Source organism: Oncorhynchus gorbuscha, unplaced genomic scaffold, assembly GCF_021184085.1.
Source record: "Oncorhynchus gorbuscha isolate QuinsamMale2020 ecotype Even-year unplaced genomic scaffold, OgorEven_v1.0 Un_scaffold_2600, whole genome shotgun sequence".
Lineage (NCBI taxonomy): Eukaryota > Metazoa > Chordata > Actinopteri > Salmoniformes > Salmonidae > Oncorhynchus > Oncorhynchus gorbuscha.
Window position 1 is genome coordinate 1 of NW_025747066.1, and position 12,500 is coordinate 12,500.

Below are 12,500 nucleotides of genomic sequence, written 5' to 3' on the forward strand. Positions count from 1 at the left end.
TCAACCTGATACCTGTTTGATCCTCTCTCCTCCTGTCCAGAACCTGAATAAGCAGGTGACACCTAAGCCAAGACTCTGCTGAAGAGGACCCGCTCAGACCATAGAAACATGTATCGCAAACGTTAGTACTGTAAACTAATATATATATATACTCTTACATTATACACAAACGCAGTATTCGTAAACTACATATATATATATATATATGTAAACTAATATACTAAACTATATATTTATATATATATACCTATACTATACACTGTATATATATATACCTATACTATACACAAACGTTAGTACTGTAAACTAATACATATATATACATATATACCTATACTATACACAAACGTTAGTACTACATTTAACATTTACATTTAAGTCATTTAGCAGACGCTCTTATCCAGAGACTTACAAATTGGTGCATTCACTCTATGACATCCAGTGGAACAGTCACTTTACAATAGTGCATCTAAATCTTTTAAAGGGGGTAGAGAGGAGAGGGATTACTTATCAGGTACTGTAATCTAATATATATATATATACATATATACCTATACTATACACTATATATACATATATACCTATACTATACACAAACGTTATACTAAACTAATATATATATATATATACATATATATACCTATACTATACACTATATATACATATATACCTATACTATACACTATATATGCATATATACCTATACTATACACTATATATGCATATATACCTATACTATACACTATATATGCATATATACCTATACTATACACTATATATATATATACCTATACTATACACTATATATGCACATATACCTATACTATACACTATATATACATATATACCTATACTATACACTATATATACATATATACCTATACTATACACTATATACATATATACCTATACTATACACTATATATGCACATATACCTATACTATACACTATATATGCATATATACCTATACTATACACTATAAATATATATATGTGTGTACTATATATTGATGTGTTTGAGTACATCTATATTGGTGTGTGTGTGTGTGTGTGTGTGTGTGTGTGTGTGTGTGTGTGTGTGTGTGTGTGTACACTGTGTGTGTGTGTGTGTGTGTGTGTGTGTGTGTGTGTGTGTATAGATACACACTATCTATCGTTCAGACCAACTAACATCTCTCCCTGCTGCCTCTCTCTGCCTCTCTCCTGCCTCTCTCTCCCCTTTCTCTCTCTCTCCTGCCCCTCTCTGCTCTCTCCCCGCCTACTCTTCCTCCCTCTTCTTCTCTCCCTCTCTGCTCATGTCTCTCTGCCTCTCTCCCTGCCTCTCTCCCCCTCCCTGCTCTCTCTCCCTGCCTCTCTCCTTCCCTGCCTCTCTCCCCTCCTGCCTCTCTCTCCCTCCCTGCTCTCTCCCCCTCCCTGCCTCTCTCCCCCTCTCTCCCCCTCCCTGCCTCTCTCCTGCCTCTCCCCCTCCCTGCCTCTCTCCCTCCCTGCCCTCCCTCCCTGCTCTCTCTCCCTCTCCCTCCTCTCTCCTCTCCCTGCCTCTCTCCCTCTCCCTGCCTCTCTCCATCTCCCTGCCTCTCTCCCTCTCCCTGCCTCTCTCCCTCTCCCTGCCTCTCTCCCTCTCCCTGCCTCCCTCCCTCTCCTGCCTCTCTCCCTCTCCCTGCCTCTCTCCCTGCCTCCTCCCTCTCCTCCCTGCCTCTCTCCCCTCTCCTGCCTCTCCCCCTCTCCCTGCCTCTCCCCCTCTCCTGCCTCTCTCCCTCCCTCCCTGCTCCTCCCTCTCTCTCTCCCTCCTCCCTCTCTCCCTCTCCCTCCCTGCCTCCTCTCCCTGCTCTGCCTCCCTCCCTGCCTCTCTCTCCTCTCCCTCTCCCTCTCTCTCTCCCTCCCTCTCTCTCCCTGCCTCTCCCTCTCTCTCCCCTGCCTCTCTCTCCCTGCCTCCCCTCCCTGCCTCTCTCCCTCCCTCTCCTCCCCTCCCTGCCTCTCTCCCTCCCTCTCCCTGCCTCTCTCTCCCCCTCCCTGCCTCTCTCCTCCCCCTCCCTGCCTCTCTCTCTCCCCCTCCCTGCCTCTCTCTCCCCCCCCCTCCCTGCCTCTCTCTCCCCTCCTCTCTCCCTCTCCCCTCCCTGCCTCTCTCTCCCTCCCTGCCTCTCTCTCCCCCTCCCTGCCTCTCTCCCTGCCTCCCTCCCCTCCCCAGTTCTTTAACCAGGTGCTGGTGATGGGCAAGTCTTCAGTCAGTGATCTGTCAGAACACGTGTTTGATCTGATCCAGGAGCTGTTCTCCATCGACCCTCTGCTGCTCACGTCCGTCATGCCCCAGCTAGAGTTTAAACTCAAGGTATAGGACCCATCGACACACACAGGGGGTTGTAATGGTTCTGTCCCGCCTGGTTAGGACAGGTGGTTAGGACAGGTGGCCTCCTTATAGTCGTCAGGTTCTGTCCTGTCTAATTAGGACAGGTACACTCCTGATAGTCACCAGGTTCTGTCTGGTTAGGACAGGTATACACCTGATAGTCACCAGGTTCTGTCCTGTCTGGTTAGAACAGGTTCTGTCCTGTCTGGTTAGGACAGGTGTATCCTGATAGTCACCAGGTTCTGTCCTGTCTGGTTAGGACAGGTATACACCTGATAGTCACCAGGTTCTGTCCTGTCTGGTTAGGACAGGTGGACTCCTGATAGTCACCAGGTGCTGTCCTGTCTGGTTAGGACAGATAAACTCCTGATAGTCGCCAGGTTCTGTCCTGTCTGGTTAGGACAGGTAAATCCTGATAGTCACCAGGTTCTGTCCTCTCTGGTTAGGACAGGTATACACCTGATAGTCACCAGGTTCTGTCCTGTCTGGTTAGAACAGTTCTGTCCTGTCTGGTTAGGACAGGTGGACTCCTGATAGTCACCAGGTTCTGTCCTGTCTGGTTAGGGACAGGTATACTCCTGATAGTCACCAGGTTCTGTCCTCTATGGTTAGGACAGGTAAACTCCTGATAGTCGCCAGGTTCTGTCCTGTCTGGTTAGGACAGGTAGCCTCCTGATAGTCGCCAGGTTCTGTCCTCTATGGTAAGGACAGGTATACACCTGATAGTCACCAGGTTATGTCCTGTCTGGTTAGGACAGGTATACACCTGATAGTCACCAGGTTATGTCCTGTCTGGTTAGGACAGGTGTCCTCCGGATAGTCGCCAGGTTCTGTCCTCTCTGGTTAGGACAGGTAAATTCCTGATAGTCGCCAGGTCCTGTCCTGTTTGGTTAGGACAGGTAACTCCTGATTGTCGCCAGGTTCTGTCCTCTCTGGTTAGGACAGGTAAATTCCTGATAGTCGCCAGGTCCTGTCCTGTTTGGTTAGGACAGGTAATTCCTGATTGTCGCCAGGTTCTGTCCTCTCTGGTTAGGACAGGTACATTCCTGATAGTCGCCAGGTTCTGTCCTCTCTGGTTAGGACAGGTACATTCCTGATAGTCGCCAGGTCCTGTCCTGTCTGGTTAGGACAGGTAACTCCTGATTGTCGCCAGGTTCTGTCCTGTCTGGTTAGGACAGGTTCTGTCCTGTCTGGTTAGGACAGGTTCTGTCCTGTCTGGTTAGGACAGGTTCTGTCCTGTCTGGTTAGGACAGGTTCTGTCCTGTCTGGTTAGGACAGGTTCTGTCCTGTCTGGTCAGGACAGATATACTCCTGATCGTCACCAGGTTCTGTCCTGTCTGGTTAGGACAGGTATACTCCTGATCGTCACCAGGTTCTGTCCTGTCTGGTTAGGACAGGTATACACCTGATCGTCACCAGGTTCTGTCCTGTCTGGTTAGGACAGGTTCTGTCCTGTCTGTTTAGGACAGGTTCTGTCTGGTTAGGACAGGTTCTGTCCTGTCTGGTCAGGACAGATATACTCCTGATCGTCACCAGGTTCTGTCCTGTCTGGTTAGGACAGGTATACATCGTCACCAGGTTCTGTCCTGTCTGGTTAGGACAGGTTCTGTCCTGTCTGGTTAGGGACAGGTTCTGTCCTGTCTGGTTAGGACAGGTTCTGTCCTGTCTGGTTAGGACAGGTTCTGTCCTGTCTGGTTAGGACAGGTTCTGTCCTGTCTGGTCAGGACAGATATACTCCTGATCGTCACCAGGTTCTGTCCTGTCTGGTTAGGACAGGTATACTCCTGATCGTCACCAGGTTCTGTCCTGTCTGGTTAGACAGGTATACACCTGATCGTCACCAGGTTCTGTCCTGTCTGGTTAGGACAGGTTATGTCCTGTCTGTTTAGGACAGGTTCTGTCTGGTTAGGACAGGTTCTGTCCTGTCTGGTCAGGACAGATATACTCCTGATCGTCAAGAGGTTCTGTCCTGTCTGGTTAGACAGGTATACTCCTGATCGTCACCAGGTTCTGTCCTGTCTGGTTAGGACAGGTATACACCTGATCGTCACCAGGTTCTGTCCTGTCTGGTTAGGACAGGTTCTGTCCTGTCTGTTTAGGACAGGTTCTGTCTGGTTAGGACAGGTTCTGTCCTGTCTGGTCAGGACAGATATACTCCTGATCGTCACCAGGTTCTGTCCTGTCTGGTTAGGACAGGTATACTCCTGATCGTCACCAGGTTCTGTCCTGTCTGGTTAGGACAGGTTCTGTCCTGTCTGGTTAGGACAGGTTCTGTCCTGTCTGGTTAGGACAGGTTCTGTCCTGTCTGGTTAGGACAGGTTCTGTCCTGTCTGGTCAGGACAGATATACTCCTGATCGTCACCAGGTTCTGTCCTGTCTGGTTAGGACAGGTATACTCCTGATCGTCACCAGGTTCTGTCCTGTCTGGTTAGGACAGGTATACACCTGATCGTCACCAGGTTCTGTCCTGTCTGGTTAGGACAGGTTCTGTCCTGTCTGTTTAGGACAGGTTCTGTCTGGTTAGGACAGGTTCTGTCCTACTGGTCAGGACAGATATACCCTGATCGTCACCAGGTTCTGTCCTGTCTGGTTAGGGACAGGTATACTCCTGATCGTCACCAGGTTCTGTCCTGTCTGGTTAGACAGGTTCTGTCCTGTCTGTTTAGGACAGGTTCTGTCTGGTTAGGACAGGTTCTGTCCTGTCTGGTCAGGACAGATATACTCCTGATCGTCACCAGGTTCTGTCCTGTCTGGTTAGGACAGGTATACACCTGATCGTCACCAGGTTCTGTCCTGTCTGGTTAGGACAGGTATACTCCTGATCGTCACCAGGTTCTGTCCTGTCTGGTTAGGACAGGTTCTGTCCTGTCTGGTTAGGACAGGTTCTGTCCTGTCTGGTTAGGACAGATAAACTCCTGATAGTCGCCAGGTCCTGTCCTGTCTGGTTAGGACAGGTTCTGTCCTGTCTGGTTAGGACAGGTTCTGTCCTGTCTGGTTAGGACAGTCACCACCTACACAGACACAGCTGTTTCCTTTGAAGATGTTGATATGATTTTGGTCTGAATGACCTGAAATCTTGTTGTTGTGTATAAGACATAGATATGGACACAAGCACTGAGATATGTCTTTTTTAAAATTATTTATTTAACTCTGCAAGTCTGTTAAGAACAAATTCTTATTTACAATGACGGCCTACCAAAAGGATAAAGGCCTGGGATTAAAAATAATACAATTTAGATATAGGACAAAATGCACATCACGACAAGAGAGACAACACTCCATAAAGAGAGACCTAAGACAACATAGCATGACAAGAGAGACAACACTACATAAAGAGAGACCTAAGACAACATAGCATGACTAGAGAGACAACACTACATAAAGAGAGACCTAGACAACAACATAGCATGACTAGAGAGACAACACTACATAAAGAGAGACCTAGACAACAACATAGCATGACTAGAGAGACAACACTACATAAAGAGAGACAACACTACATAAAGAGAGACAACGCTACATAAAGAGAGACAACACTACATAGAGAGAGACAACACTACATAAAGAGAGACAACACTACATAAAGAGAGACAACACTACATAAAGAGAGACAACACTACATAAAGAGAGACAACACTACATAAAGAGAGACAACACTACATAAAGAGAGACAACACTACATAGAGACAACACTCCATAAAGAGAGACAACACTCCATAAAGAGAGACCTAAGACGACAACATAGCATGACTAGAGAGACAACACTACATAAAGAGAGACACCACTACATAAAGAGAGACAACACTACATAAAGAGAGACCTAAGACGACAACATAGCATGGCTAGAGAGACAACACTACATAAAGAGAGACAACACTACATAAAGAGAGACAACACTACATAAAGAGAGACAACACTACATAAAGAGAGACAACACTCCATAAAGAGAGACAACACTACATAAAGAGAGACAACACTACATAAAGAGAGACCTAAGACGACAACATAGCATGACTAGAGAGACAACACTACATAAAGAGAGACCTAGACAACAACATAGCATGACTAGAGAGACAACACTACATAAAGAGAGACAACACTACATAAAGAGAGACAACACTACATAAAGAGAGAACTAAGACAACAACATAGCATGGCAAGAGAGACAACACTACATAAAGAGAGACAACACTACATAAAGAGAGAACTGAGACAACACTACATAAAGAGAGACAACACTACATAAAGAGAGACGTAAGACAACATAGCATGACTAGAGAAACAACACTCCATAAAGAGAGACAACACTCCATAAAGAGAGACAACACTCCATAAAGAGAGACAACACTCCATAAAGAGAGACAACACTCCATAAAGAGAGACAACACTCCATAAAGAGAGACAACACTACATAAAGAGAGACGTAAGACAACACTACATAAAGAGAGACAACACTACATAAAGAGAGACAACACTCCATAAAGAGAGACCTAAGACAACATAGCATGACAAGAGAGACAACATAGTATGACAAGAGAGACAACACTACATAAAGAGAGACAACACTACATAAAGAGAGACCTAGACAACAACATAGCATGGCAAGAGAGACAACATAGCATGACTAGAGAGACAACACTACATAAAGAGAGACAACACTCCATAAAGAGAGACCTAAGACAACATAGCATGACAAGAGAGACAACATAGCATGACTAGAGAGACAACACTACATAAAGTATATAAGTATATGCCATTTAGCAGACGCTTTTATCCAAAGCGACTTACAGTCATGTGTGCATACATTCTATGTATGGGTGGTCCCGGGGATCGAACCCACTACCCTGGCGTTACAAGCGCCATGCTCTACCAACTGAGCTACAGAAGGACCAAAAAAAGAGAGACAACACTACATAAAGAGAGACAACACTACATAAAGACAGACAACACTACATAAAGAGAGACAACACTACATAAAGAGAGACAACACTACATAAAGAGAGACAACACTACATAAAGAGAGACAACACTACATAAAGAGAGACAACACTACATAAAGAGAGACCTAAGACTACAACATAGCATGACTAGAGAGACAACACTACATAAAGAGAGACCTAAGACTACAACATAGCATGACTAGAGAGACAACACTACATAAAGAGAGACAACACTACATAAAGAGAGACCTAAGACTACAACATAGCATGACTAGAGAGACAACACTACATAAAGAGAGACCTAAGACTACAACATAGCATGACTAGAGAGACAACACTACATAAAGAGAGACAACACTACATAAAGAGAGACCTAAGACTACAACATAGCATGACTAGAGAGACAACACTACATAAAGAGAGACCTAAGACTACAACATAGCATGACTAGAGAGACAACACTACATAAAGAGAGACCTAAGACTACAACATAGCATGACTAGAGAGACAACACTACATAAAGAGAGACCTAAGACTACAACATAGCATGACTAGAGAGACAACACTACATAAAGAGAGACAACACTACATAAAGAGAGACCTAAGACTACAACATAGCATGACTAGAGAGACAACACTACATAAAGAGAGACCTAAGACTACAACATAGCATGACTAGAGAGACAACACTACATAAAGAGAGACAACACTACATAAAGAGAGACATCACTACATAAAGAGAGACAACACTACATAAAGACAGACAACACTACATAAAGAGAGACAACACTACATAAAGAGAGACAACACTACATAAAGAGAGACAACACTACATAAAGACAGACAACACTACATAAAGAGAGACAACACTACATAAAGAGAGACATCACTACATAAAGACAGACAACACTACATAAAGAGAGACAACACTACATAAAGAGAGACAACACTACATAAAGAGAGACAACACTACATAAAGAGAGACAACACTACATAAAGAGAGACAACACTACATAAAGCGAGACAACACTACATAAAGAGAGACAACACTACATAGAGACAACACTACATAAAGAGAGACAACACTACATAAAGCGAGACAACACTACATAAAGCGAGACAACACTACATAAAGAGAGACAACACTACATAGAGACAACACTACATAAAGAGAGACAACACTACATAAAGCGAGACAACACTACATAAAGAGAGACAACACTACATAGAGACAACACTACATAAAGAGAGAACTAAGACAACAACATAGCATGACAAGAGAGACAACACTACATAAAGAGAGACAACACTACATAAAGAGAGACAACACTACATAGCAACATGACAACATAGCATGGTAGCAACACGACAACATAGCATGGTAGCAACACGACAACATAGCATGGTAGCAACACGACAACATAGCATGGTAGCAACACGACAACATAGCATGGTAGCAACACGACAACATAGCATGGTAGCAACACGACAACATAGCATGGTAGCAACACGACAACATAGCATGGTAGCAACACGACAACATAGCATGGTAGCAACACGACAACATAGCATGGTAGCAACACGACAACATAGCATGGTAGCAACACGACACGATTATAATGCTGAAACATGAGGTGATGGAGGAGGATGAACAGCCTCAGGATCTCATCATCAAAAAATAAAACCTTCAACCGGTCTGTTTATCAATACCGGGGTATATAGTAAAATTAGAGATATATATACTAGCCAGCCTTACGCCAAGCCCACCACCTAAGCCCCATTTCCTTCCAGAAAAAAACCCTGGACACACACACACCTACTAGACCCAAAATACGACCGTTGAATTAAAATCTATTTAAAGTCTCTAATCTAATTTTGTCTGTGTGTTACAGAGTAATGACGGAGAAGAACGGCTAGCTGTGGTCAGACTGCTGGCCAAGCTGTTTGGAGCCAAAGACTCAGAACTGGCCACTCAGAACAGACCGCTGTGGCAATGCTTCCTGGGACGGTGAGACACACACACACATTACACAGCCGCACGCACACGCTTGTAGTAGAGGTGCGTTAACAAGGTGTTTGTGTGCTCCATCTCCAGGTTCAATGACATCCATGTCCCAGTGAGGCTCGAGTCGGTCAAGTTCGCTTCCCACTGTCTGATGAACCATCCAGACCTGGCCAGAGACCTCACAGGTAGGTGTCAACTGTCCAGACCTGGCCAGAGACCTCACAGGTAGGTGTCAACTGTCCAGACCTGGCCAGAGACCTCACAGGTAGGTGTCAACTGTCCAGACCTGGCCAGAGACCTCACAGGTAGGTGTCAACTGTCCAGACCTGGCCAGAGACCTCACAGGTAGGTGTCAACTGTCCAGACCTGGCCAGAGACCTCACAGGTAGGTGTCAACTGTCCAGACCTGGCCAGAGACCTCACAGGTAGGTGTCAACTGTCCAGACCTGGCCAGAGACCTCACAGGTAGGTGTCAACCGTCCAGACCTGGCCAGAGACCTCACAGGTAGGTGTCAACTGTCCAGACCTGGCCAGAGACCTCACAGGTAGGTGTCAACCGTCCAGACCTGGCCAGAGACCTCACAGGTAGGTGTCAACCGTCCAGACCTGGCCAGAGACCTCACAGGTAGGTGTCAACCGTCCAGACCTGGCCAGAGACCTCACAGGTAGGTGTCAACCGTCCAGACCTGGCCAGAGACCTCACAGGTAGGTGTCAACCGTCCAGACCTGGCCAGAGACCTCACAGGTAGGTGTCAACTGTCCAGACCTGGCCAGAGACCTCACAGGTAGGTGTCAACCGTCCAGACCTGGCCAGAGACCTCACAGGTAGGTGTCAACCGTCCAGACCTGGCCAGAGACCTCACAGGTAGGTGTCAACCGTCCAGACCTGGCCAGAGACCTCACAGGTAGGTGTCAACCGTCCAGACCTGGCCAGAGACCTCACAGGTAGGTGTCAACCGTCCAGACCTGGCCAGAGACCTCACAGGTAGGTGTCAACCGTCCAGACCTGGCCAGAGACCTCACAGGTAGGTGTCAACCGTCCAGACCTGGCCAGAGACCTCACAGGTAGGTGTCAACCATCCAGACCTGGCCAGAGACCTCACAGGTAGGTGTCAACCATCCAGACCTGGCCAGAGACCTCACAGGTAGGTGTCAACCATCCAGACCTGGCCAGAGACCTCACAGGTAGGTGTCAACTGTCCAGACCTGGCCAGAGACCTCACAGGTAGGTGTCAACCGTCCAGACCTGGCCAGAGACCTCACAGGTAGGTGTCAACCATCCAGACCTGGCCAGAGACCTCACAGGTAGGTGTCAACCGTCCAGACCTGGCCAGAGACCTCACAGGGACCTTCCAGAAGTCCCACGACCTTCTTTGGGAGGCGCTGACCTAACCAAATATGTCTGTATCGTCCAATCAGAGTTCCTGAAAGTGCGATCACATGACCCAGAGGAGGCGATCCGACACGACGTCATCGTAACGATCATCAACGCGGGAAGAAAGACCTGAACCTGGTTAACGACCAACTGCTGGGCTTCGTTAGGAGAGGACCCTGGACAAGAGGGTGCGACCTCCGTTCTTTATTCTCACCTGACCTCTACCTCCTCTGTTCTCACCTGACCTCTACCTCCTCTGTTCTCACCTGACCTCTACCTCCTCTGTTCTTTATTCTCACCTGACCTCTACCTTCTCTGTTCTCACCTGACCTCTACCTTCTCAGTTCTCACCTGACCTCTACCTTCTCTGTTCTTTATTCTCACCTGAACTCTACCTTCTCTGTTCTCACCTGACCTCTACCTTCTCAGTTCTTTATTCTCACCTGACCTCTACCTCCTCTGTTCTTTATTCTCACCTGACCTCTACCTTCTCTGTTCTCACCTGACCTCTACCTTCTCCGTTCTCACCTGACCTCTACCTTCTCCGTTCTCACCTGACCTCTACCTCCTCAGTTCTTTATTCTCACCTGACCTCTACCTTCTCAGTTCTTTATTCTCACCTGACCTCTACCTTCTCAGTTCTCACCTGGCCTCTACCTTCTCAGGTCTTTATTCTCCTCTACCTTCTCAGTTCTTTATTCTCACCTGACCACTACCTTCTCCGTTCTCACCTGACCTCTACCTTCTTTATTCTCACCTGACCTCTACCTTCTCTGTTCTTTATTCTCACCTGACCTCTACCTTCTCAGTTCTCACCTGACCTCTACCTTCTTTATTCTCACCTGACCTCTACCTTCTCTGTTCTTTATTCTCACCTGACCTCTACCTTCTCTGTTCTCACCTGACCTCTACCTTCTCTGTTCTCACCTGACCTCTACCTTCTCTGTTCTCACCTGACCTCTACCTCCTCCGTTCTTATTCTCACCTGACCTCTACCTTCTCTGTTCTCACCTGACCTCTACCTTCTCCGTTCTTTATTCTCACCTGACCTCTACCTTCTCTGTTCTCACCTGACCTCTACCTTCTCTGTTCTCACCTGACCTCTACCTTCTCTGTTCTCACCTGACCTCTACCTTCTCTGTTCTCACCTGACCTCTACCTTCTCAGTTCTTTATTCTCACCTGACCTCTACCTTCTCAGTTCTCACCTGACCTCTACCTTCTCAGTTCTCACCTGACCTCTACCTTCTCAGTTCTCACCTGACCTGTACCTTCTCTGTTCTCACCTGACCTCTACCTCCTCAGTTCTCACCTGACCTCTACCTTCTCAGTTCTTTATTCTCACCTGACCTCTACCTTCTCAGTTCTTTATTCTCACCTGACCACTACCTTCTCTGTTCTCACCTGAACTCTACCTTCTCTGTTCTCACCTGACCTCTACCTTCTCAGTTCTTTATTCTCACCTGACCTCTACCTTCTCCGTTCTTTATTCTCACCTGACCTCTACCTTCTCAGTTCTTTATTCTCACCTGACCTCTACCTTCTCCGTTCTTTATTCTCCTCTACCTTCTCAGTTCTTTATTCTCCTCTACCTTCTCAGTTCTTTATTCTCCTCTACCTTCTCAGTTCTTTATTCTCACCTGACCTCTACCTTCTCAGTTCTTTATTCTCACCTGACCTCTACCTTCTCTGTTCTCACCTGACCTCTACCTTCTCTGTTCTCACCTGACCTCTACCTTCTCAGTTCTTTATTCTCACCTGACCTCTACCTTCTCAGTTCTTTATTCTCACCTGACCTCTACCTTCTCTGTTCTCACCTGACCTCTACCTTCTCTG

The 12,500-nt window shown here is 46.6% G+C and overlaps 1 pseudogene; it reads left to right on the top strand.

The window, feature by feature from the left end:
* Positions 1–84: 84 nt before the first annotated feature.
* The window catches only part of LOC124026111, a 71,664-nt pseudogene continuing 59,248 nt past the window's right edge, over positions 85–12,500 (top strand).